Source organism: Melanerpes formicivorus, unplaced genomic scaffold, assembly GCF_026170545.1.
Source record: "Melanerpes formicivorus ecotype bairdi unplaced genomic scaffold, bMelFor1.0.p_v2 SCAF_57, whole genome shotgun sequence".
Taxonomy (NCBI): Eukaryota; Metazoa; Chordata; class Aves; order Piciformes; family Picidae; genus Melanerpes; species Melanerpes formicivorus.
The window spans coordinates 572,628-582,777 of NW_027142409.1; positions in this window are offsets into that span (position 1 = coordinate 572,628).

Below are 10,150 nucleotides of genomic sequence, written 5' to 3' on the forward strand. Positions count from 1 at the left end.
AGTCATTAAAAAAAATACCACTTTTTTCACAGATGGTACATTTGGAATCCTAAACTATCTCTTTCTGCAGCATGCATGCCTGAATTGAACACATTGTTCCTTCAGGGTCAAGAGAGACTCTCCTTCCTGTTGTCTTTCCCTGTGTTTCGGGGCTAAAGTAACTCAGAAGAGAAAGCAGGATCTTCTCACTAGTTAGGGCATCCGTTTGGAAACACCTAGATTCCATTCTCAAGTCAACTGTTTTTTGAGGGCAACTGTTCCAGCTAAGATCTTGCAGTTGGATGTTCTGCCTTCACTAGCATCACTCTCATGTTAGCCTCAGATCTTCAGGGCTATTTTCATGAGATGAAAGAAATCTTAATTAAGTGTTGGTATCTTTGTCAGCCAGGCTCAGAGTAAGAATTGATGTGATTCCCTTGAGCTTCACTGCTTGTTATACCCTGCAGACAACAAAGCTACTGGGAAGAATAATGTGAATGTCATTTAACATCACAAAGCAGCTTTCCACAGCAGGATATACTGATGTGGAACTATTGAGTGGGCATTCAAAAAACTCTCCATTTTCTCCTCCCCTAATAAAAAAACCCAAACCAAAACAAAAAAAGGACCATTTTGAGAATGATTGCATTGTTTCCTGTACTTGAGGGAAGAAAGTTTAGGTTAATGATTTTAGTCTGACACTCTGTGAAAGATTCAATTTCTTCCACGCTACAAGCAAGTCTAGATGACCTCAGGCAAGACAGTTCCTTCTCTCTGAGTCTTAATTCTCTCCTGTGAGTTCAGAGAGGATTTGCAAGGCTAAATACATTAAAAATTCTGAAGGGCTCAGCTTATAGTCATGGCAGCCAGAGCAGAATCTTAGAGAGACAGAGAGTACTGGTGATAAACTTTTTTTCCCAAATATCAAAAAGACCTTGACATTGCAGGGGCAAGTCATCCACTTCCTGAACGGCAAGAACAGAAAGCCCTGCACATAGCTGCAAGTCAGAAGCAACTGCAAAAGAATGATTCACATTCCTTTACCAGCATGACACTTAACTCCTTCCCTCTCAGCAGGTAGGGAGGGAAGGAGTTTTGATATCATAGTGTTTGTCATTAGCCAGACTAGGTAGGTCTTTCAAAATCCATGTCTAGATAGAAGATTTGAACTTCTGTCTTAAGAGGGACTGGCAATGTTTTACCGAACATAAATTAGTTTTGAATAATCATGTTTGAAAACAATACATATGACAGCAGAGTGGCTAGGATCAGGTAAATGAGAGGCCAAGTTGCATTCCCCTTCAGCTTCTTCAAAACATCAAGTTCAACACCTGCAAGATGTCAAAACAATAGAGCACTAAGACCGTTTTATGATGATTTGTGTAATTCCAGTCTCCCTTTTGCACCATTCTTCAGTCTATCATTTGCTAAAAGATGTTGGTTCAGACTTATGGTATAATCATTGCTTCCACTCTACATGCACTGAACTACTGCCAGTTTGCTCATGAAAGATGAGATGCTTCAGCATTTGCTGTGTGTGTGTGAAAACCTACAGACTATGAGCTGGTGTTTGTATGTGACCTGTGCAGGCAGGGTTCCCATCATTTAATAATGAAAATACTGCCCTGAGGGTTGGAGAAACTGAGGCACAGTGAAATTGACTGATATGACCAACACCACAATGACTAGTGAAAATTATAGGAACATCAAGCAAGTCTCCTGTCCAGTGGCTTCTTTTCCAGGAAATAAAAGAGGCAGTGCAGAACATGTTAGAGCTCTTGCAGATCTTCTTTCCCAAATAGGAGGCTCTTGACTATGTGGGCAGTAACAAGCTACTACTATTTTTTCTTTTTTAGAACTTTATTCTATGTGTCCATCTGCTGCGCTACATTATAAAATTAAACAAAAAAAAAAAAAGCAAAAAAAGGAAAAGAAGATGACTTTGCTTCTCAGACTTATTTTCCACACAGAACAAAAAAATTTAAATCAAAAAAGCAGGGCTTTTCAACAGCACAGGGAAATGAATGTCTTTACACAGATACTGCAGTATATAACCCTGGACCCCTTTAATGGAATTTTTAAAAGTCAACAGAACTGCTGCAGAAGGCGTGAAAAATAATCTGGGCTGAGAGAACAGATTTGCTTTTTGCTTCCTTAAAAAGAGATAAGACTCTTCTTGAGTAAAAGCAAATCGTTAACATGAAAATGAGGGAGGAAAAGAAAATGTCAGAGGGGAAATGTTCCTGTTGGTGACTCACACGGTGAAATATTAGATATCCTGAAGTCAGCATTAACAAATTTTATCAGTTTTTTTGTTCCAAGATGGATCCTGCTAGAAGACAACAAGCTAATTTGGATATTCAGTGGTTTCTTGTAAAAGAGATAAGAAAGTAATGAGAATGTATTGCGATGAGTTTTGTGGTTATTGGATTTTATTTTTGTTTATTGAATTAATCAACATCACTTTGGGATTCCTAATGTAGTGTTCCAAGCTTCTGTACTTTTTGTTCTAGTTGATTGCTGTTAACAATATGAATTACCTTTTACCAGCAGGACTCAATTTAACTCAGTTCCAAAACTTTTAACTCATAACAGATGGATCAGAAAGTCAGGGTTAGAAAAGCAGCTAAAATATGACAGCATGACACAAAACTTTCATTAGCACAAGACTGTGTTTCTGGGTTACTTGCTGTATGCTTGGGTTTTCTGACTATCAAACACTGAGAAAAAAATCTTGTATTCATTTAGACACTCAAGATGCACTAAAATAAAAAAGCCATGGTTTGTTTACATCTATCTGTCTTCATACAGCTGAGGAGATATATGAATATCTAAAATTAATGTCATCTAAAATGGTACTTGCAATTTCAGATATCAGTACTCTCACATGACCAAAAATGAGCTCTGGAATGGGAAATGTCCTGTATTTACTGGCAGCTTCCCCCTTCCAGCCTTCAGCCTGCACTTACCTCTCCATGAGCAGTGGCAGGGTGAACAGGAGGAGCCTGAGGACCTGAATGCTACCTGCTCAGGGAAGCAGGAAGAGTTACCATCTGGTGAGTGTTATTTCTTTACACATTGGCTCTTTGAATGGGTTTGAAGCTTCGGGTGTTGGCAGATACTTCCAGGAGGAACATAGGGACTGGCAGCTAATGCTGCCAGAAGTGCTTGACAGAGAACCCAGCGCGTGGCTGAAGAGAGGAGGCAGCTTGAGGAGCGCAGCTCTGGGAGTTTGCTTTTGGCTTTGATTCCCTTGCTTTTCAGGCGGTAAGGGGCTGGTGGCTCGGGATCTCCTGAAGAGGAGAGGAGGGGCAGCAGGCTCGGGTTGCCTACTTGCCTGAGGGCAGTGACACAGCTGGGGGAGGGGTTGCCGCGGAAACCGCGCGCCAACCACACAGAACACAGCGCGTGGCTGAAGAGAGGAGGAAGCTTGAGGAGCTCAGCTCAGCCTTCTCACTGACAGGGAAAAAAAAAAAAAAAAGCCGGGTGGAGAGGGTGGTTACTGCAAGATGGTCACTACTAGAGCAAAGGCTAACAGAAGAACAGTGGGCACCCAAACAGAGACCACTCACAAGCATGCAGATGTTCAGGTACATGGCTGCAGTGAGTGCTGGAACCTGGCACTCGATATGGAGGATGGAAGGAACAACTCCTGTGTTAGGTGTGAGCAGATCAGTGATCTGATGAGCATGGTGGTTGAACTAAAAGAAGAGGTGGAAAGGCTAAGAGCTATAAGAGATGGCGAACGGAAAATTGACTATTCCCATAATCTAACCTCTTCAAAACCAGAACAGGGGGTAACTCTTAGTGGAACAGGAAGTTTGATACCTTCCCAGCAGCAAGCCTCTCGACCTCCCTGTAGTAACCCACATGAGCAGGGCCAATGGGAACAGGTCTCTGCCCGACAGAAGAAATGCAAATGGAGAAAGTCTGCTACTTTGAGCAGCATGCTGCCTAGAGTGCAATTACAGAACAGGTATGAGGCTCTACAGGAGGAACAGGTCATTACAGTATCACAGTATAACTTAGGTTGGAAAGGACCTCGAGGATCATCGAGTCCAACCTATCAACACAGACCCCATAACTAGACCATGGCACCAAGTGCCACGTCCAATCCCCTCTTGAACACCTCCAGGGACGACGACTCAACCACTTCCCTGGGCAGCCCGTTCCAATGATGAATAACTCGCTCGGTGAAGAACTTCCTCCTCACCTCAAGTCTAAACCTCCCCTGGCACAGCTTGAGACTGTGTCCCCTTGTTCTGGTGCTGGTTGCCTGGGAGAAGAGACCAACCCCTTCCCGGCTACAACCACCTTTCAGGTAGTTGTAGAGGGCAATGAGGTCACCGCTGAGCCTCCTCTTCTCCAGGCTAAACAATCCCAGCTCCCTCAGCCTCTCCTCATAGGGCTTGTGTTCAAGGCCTCTCACCAGCCTTGTTGCCCTTCTCTGACGAGAACGGAGACAGGGACGACAGCACTCAATATGAGTGACAGTAATCATCCAACTTTATTGTTCCACACGTCATTATTTATAGTCTTATCTTATGCATAGTTAATTCTATTCTGATTTAACACATACTATTGGTTTCTCTCTAAAAGGTTACATCATTGTTTTCACAACTCTGTGGAATTTTTCTGCTCAGTCTAATTGCTCTTTTTTCCAGATCTCGCCTCCTCCTTATCTTGCTTGCCTCCCTTCTCAGGGGCAGCTGGACTTCAGCATACCAGGCAACCAACACTTTCCCACAGCTCCTACTCCACCGTTATATTATCAACAGAGAATTCTTCAAGGCCTGAATTGAACAGGTGTTCCTGGGACCCATGTCCCCTCTTGCTCAAAACAATCCCCAACACTTCTCTGGACATGTTCAAGTGTCTCGATGTCCTTCTTAAACTGAGGGGCCCAGAACTGGACACAGTACTCAAGGTGCAGCCTAACCAAAGCAGAGTACAGGGGCACAATGACTTCCCTGCTCCTGCTGGCCACACTATTCCTAATGCAGGCCAGGATGCCATTGGCCCTCCTGGCCACCTGGGCACACTGCTGGCTCATATTCAGACAGCTGTCGATCAGCATACCCAGGTCCCTCTCTGTCTGGGAGCTCTCCAGCCACTCCGACCCCAGCCTGTAGCTCTGCATGGGATTGCCATAGCCAAAGTGCAGCACCTGGCACTTGGACTTGTTGAATGCCATCCCGTTGGACTCTGCCCATCTGTCCAGTCTGTCGAGGTCCCTCTGCAGAGCCTTTCTACCCTCTAACTGACTAACATTTGCTCCTAACTTGTTGTCATCTGCAAACTTACTGATGACTGACTCAACCCCCTCATCCAGATCATCAATGAAGATGTTAAAGAGCATGGGGCCCAGCACTGATCCCTGGGGGACACCACTGGTGACTGGCCACCAGCTGGATGTGGCACCATTCACCACCACTCTCTGGGCTCGGCCCTCCAGCCAGTTCCTAACCCGGCACAAAGTGTAGTGGTCCAAGCCACAAGCTGACAGCTTAGCCAGCAGTTTTCTGTGGGGGACGGTGTCAAAGGCCTTGCTGAAGTCCAGGTAGACCACATCCACAGGCCTCCCCACGTCCACCAGACGGGTCACCTGATCATAGAAGGAGATCAGGTTGGAGAGGCAGGACCTGCCCTTCCTGAATCCATGTTGGCTGGACCTGAGCCCTTGGCCATTCTTCAGGTGTGCAGTTATTGCCGCCAGGATAATCTGCTCCATCACTTTCCCTGGCACTGAGGTCAGGCTGACTGGCCTGTAGTTTCCAGGTTCCTCCATCCAACCTTTCTTATGGATGGGGACCATGTGTGCCAGTTTCCAGTCATCTGGGACCTCATTGGTGAGCCAGGACTGGAGGAAAATGATGGAGAGTGGCTTGGCCAGCTCATCTGACAGCTCTCTCAGCACCCTAGGATGGATCCCATCCGGTCCCATGGACTTGTGAGTGTAAGGTCGAGGTAAGGTCGAGGACTCAAGAAGGTCAGAAGCTGCACCAATGACAGGTTGCCTCAGGCCAGCCATCAAAACTTACCCAGAAAAGAAACCTCATAGGGTAATCGTTATAGGAGACTCCCTACTGAAGGGAACAGAGGGCCCAATATGCAGACCATAGGGTGGTCAGCTGCCTCCCTGGTGCCCAAGTAAAAGACATTGTAGATATAATTCCCAACCTTGTGAGTCCTTCAGACTACTACCCACTTCTGGTCTTTCAGGTGGGTAGCAACGATGCAACAATGAGAGACTCACAATCAATTGAAAAAGATTTCAGAACCTTAGGGCAACTGCTAAAGGGATCAGGAGCTCAAGTTGTGTTCTCTGCTGTCCCTCTAACGTCAGCAATGGATGAGGGAACACTGAGGAAGGGCCGACAGGTCAATTCATGGCTCAGGGGCTGGTGCCATCGACAGGGCTTTGGGTTCCACAATCATGGATTGGTTTTCAAGGCACCAGAGCTGAAAACAACTTATGGGACACACTTGTCCCAGAGGGGGAAAAGAATCCTGGGGCAGGAATTGGCAGGGCTCATTGATAGGGCTTTAAACTAGATTTGAAGGGGGAAGGGGTTAATAGTCTCCTGCTGGCCAGTGACAAACAGAGGGGCAGCTCACCAGCAGTAGAGAGAAGGAGAGCTGGTAAAGGCTCTCAACTTGCTGCCCTGAGGCAAGCCACAAATGATCCACCAGCACATTCTGTGGAAACCGAGGGGAATTGGCACAAGAGGAGGACAGGGCCAGCCCAGCTGAAGTGCTTCTATGCCAATGCGCACAGCTTGGGCAACAAACAGGATGAGTTAAGGGCCACTGTGCTGCTGGGATGTCATGACATAGTGGCTATTACTGAAACTTGGTAGGATGATTCCCATGACTGGAATGTAGGGATAGATGGGTATAAGCTCTATAGGAAGGATAGGCAGGGAAGGAGAGGAGGAGGTGTTGCCCTCTATGTCAATAGCCAGTTGGAATCAGTGGAGCTCCACCTGGGGAGGGATGATGAGCTGGTTGAGAGTGTATGGGTTAAAATTAAAGGCAAGACAAGGGAAGGAGATATTACTGTGGGGGTCTCCTACAGGCCACCTGACCAGCAGAACCAAGCAGATGAGGCCCTCCACAGGCTTCCAGGAAGCGGCTTCCAGGTCACAAGCCCTGGTCCTCATGGGTGATTTCAACCACCCTGACATCTGCTGGAGGGACAACACAGCAAGGCACCAGCAATACAGGATGTTCCTGGACTGCATGGGAGTCCATGGGACCCGACAGGTTACACCCACGGGTGCTGAGAGAACTGGCAGAGGAGGTTGCTAAACCCCTCTCTATTATATTTCAAAAGTCATGGCAGTCTGGGGAAGTCCCCACAGACAGGAAAAGGGGAAACATTACCCCCATTTTCAAAAAGGGGAAGAAGGAGGAACCAGGGAACTACAGGCCAGTCAGTCTCACCTCTGTGCCCAGAAAGATCATGGAGCAGATCCTCCTGGAGGCATTACTGACTCAGAAGAATAGTGAAGAGGTGATTGGGAACAGTCAGCATGGCTTTGCCAAGGGCAAATCCTGCCTGACCAACCTGGTTGCCTTCTATGAGCAAGTGACGAAATTAATAGATGAGGGGTGAGCAACTGATGTCGTTTACCCGGACCTGAGCAAAGCCTTCGACACTGTCCCACACCACATCCTGGTCTCCAAACTGGTGACACATGGGTTTGATGGGTGGACCACTAGATGGATAAGGAACTGGCTTGATGGCCGCACCCAAAGAGTAGCTGTCAATGGGTCCATGTCCCAGTGGAGGCCAGTGACAAGCGGAGTCCCTCAGGGATCAGTCCTGGGACCTGTCTTGTTCAACATCTTTGTGGGGGACATGGACAGTGGCATTGAGTGCACCCTCAGCAAGTTTGCTGATGACACCAAGCTGTGTGGTGCAGCAGACACGCTGGAGGGAAGGGAGGCCATCCAGAGGGACCTTGACAGGCTGGAGAGGTGGGCACAAGCCAACCTCATGAGGTTCAATAAGAGCAAGTGCAGGGTCCTGCATCTGGGTCGAGGCAATCCCAGGCACAAATACAGGCTGGGCAGTGACTGGCTGGAAAGCAGCCCTGAGGAGAGAGACTTGGGGGTGCTGGTGGACAAAAAGCTCAACATGAGCTCTCAATGTGCACTTGCAGCCCGCAAAGCCAATCAGATCCTGGGCTGCATCAGGAGAAGTGTGGCCAGCAGGTCAAGGGAGGTGATCCTCCCCCTCTACTCAGCCCTGGTGAGACCCTACCTGGAGTACTGTGTCCAGTTCTGGAGCCCCTATTCCAAGAGGGATGTGGAGGTGCTGGAACGTGTCCAGAGAAGGGCCACAAGGATGATCAGAGGGCTGGAGCACCTCTCCTATGAGGACAGACTGAAGGAGTTGGGGCTGTTCCGTCTGCAGAAGAGAAGGCTCCGAGGTGACCTAATTGTGGCCTTCCAGTATCTGAAGGGGGCCTACAGGAAGGCTGGGGAAGGACTTCTCAGGATCTCAGGTAGTGATAGGACTAGGGGGAATGGAATGAAGCTGGAGGTAGGGAGATTCAGGCTGGATGTGAGGAGGAGGTTCTTCACCATGAGAGTGGTGAAACCCTGGAATGGGTTGTCCATGGAGGTGGTTGAGGCCCCATCCCTGGAGGTGTTTAAGACCAGGCTGGATGAGGCTCTGGCCAGCCTGATCTAGTGTGGGGTGTCCCTGCCCATGGCAGGGGGGTTGGAACTAGATGATCCTTGTGGTCCCTTCCAACCCTGACTGATACTATGATGCTATGAGTCATTTATCATGTCTCTGAAACTTGAACTACACGTAACAACCACAAAAGGAATAGTGCATACAAAGAGAAATCAAAGTTTGACAGGAAATATAGTTTACTAAGGTTGCAATATTCTTTGGATGGGACAATACAAGGGACAATTACTGTTACAGTGGCTTTTGCCCAAGACACAGGGAGTTTATTTCTGAGACCAATGCATTATAGTGTGTTTTCAGTACTGGAGGATGATGTTTTTGCAAGCAAGAACATCTGCAGAGATGAATGGCAGGAATGACACTTACTAGAAAGTTTAATTTGCCTTAGAAAGATCCCTGGGTCTGGTTCAGTATGATCACAGAAGGACAACATTTCCTACATCTAATCTTTGTAGCCCACAACTTAAAATCCCTCTCTCATCACAAAGGGCCAGCTACCCTTAGAAAATGTACAGTATTATGGACCAGGCCTTTGTCATTAGCACAATAAATAAATTATTTTTTCCAAGCAATTAGCATGTCTAGATGATACTCAATTCATGCAGATATATCAGCTATGCCACTGATCTGCACACTGGGTGGAACCTTGATAATTGCAGATGATTACAATGATCAGTTACAGATAATTATGGAACAGCAGGCCAAATTCCTCTCTGTGGTTGCACCACTTAACCCTGATGGAGCTACACCACCTTTTAAGTGTGAAACAAATCTTGAGACTTTGCATCTGCCTACTGCAGTCTGCCTATGAGTAAACACAGCTTTGTAGGTCAGGAGTTCATCAGTTACATCATTAGCCACATCTTAATGATTGAGATACCATCTCACACACCCATCACTTGTGGATGTGGCCCTATTATTAGGGATGTAGTCAACCTTCCACCTTCAAAAGAATGCCCACACAAAAAAGTGTCATTACAAAAATAGAAGACTGAGATGAAGAGAAAGTCAAAACTTAAAGGAGTGTATTTCACCACTTGCAGCTGCTGCTGTGACAATTAATTGCTTGCTCCTAACCAGATCATAGATGTTTTCCCAGCCACTTCATCTCACCTCTCATGCTATGGCTGCACCAGAGGCTTGATTTCCAGCCACTGAGCTGTCTGCAGGCACAGGGAGAGCTTTTTGCTATTCCTGAGGCATGTGCCACTCAAACTAATAAATTGCTTAGGAAAAAGGCAGAGGGAGCCAGCTGGATCATGCCAGCATGAGCTAGCAATTAGACTACACTGTGTTCGTGAATGACAAGAGAGTCTACTGTAGATTTACCCTTCAAAGGGATAAATTATGCATAGGATATAAACATTCAACCTATTGCACAACTTCTTGGAGGGATGCTGAATGTTCTGTCTGAGGACTTAGGCTAGTCTCCAGATAATGAAGTTCAGAGGCTAAGAGAATGAG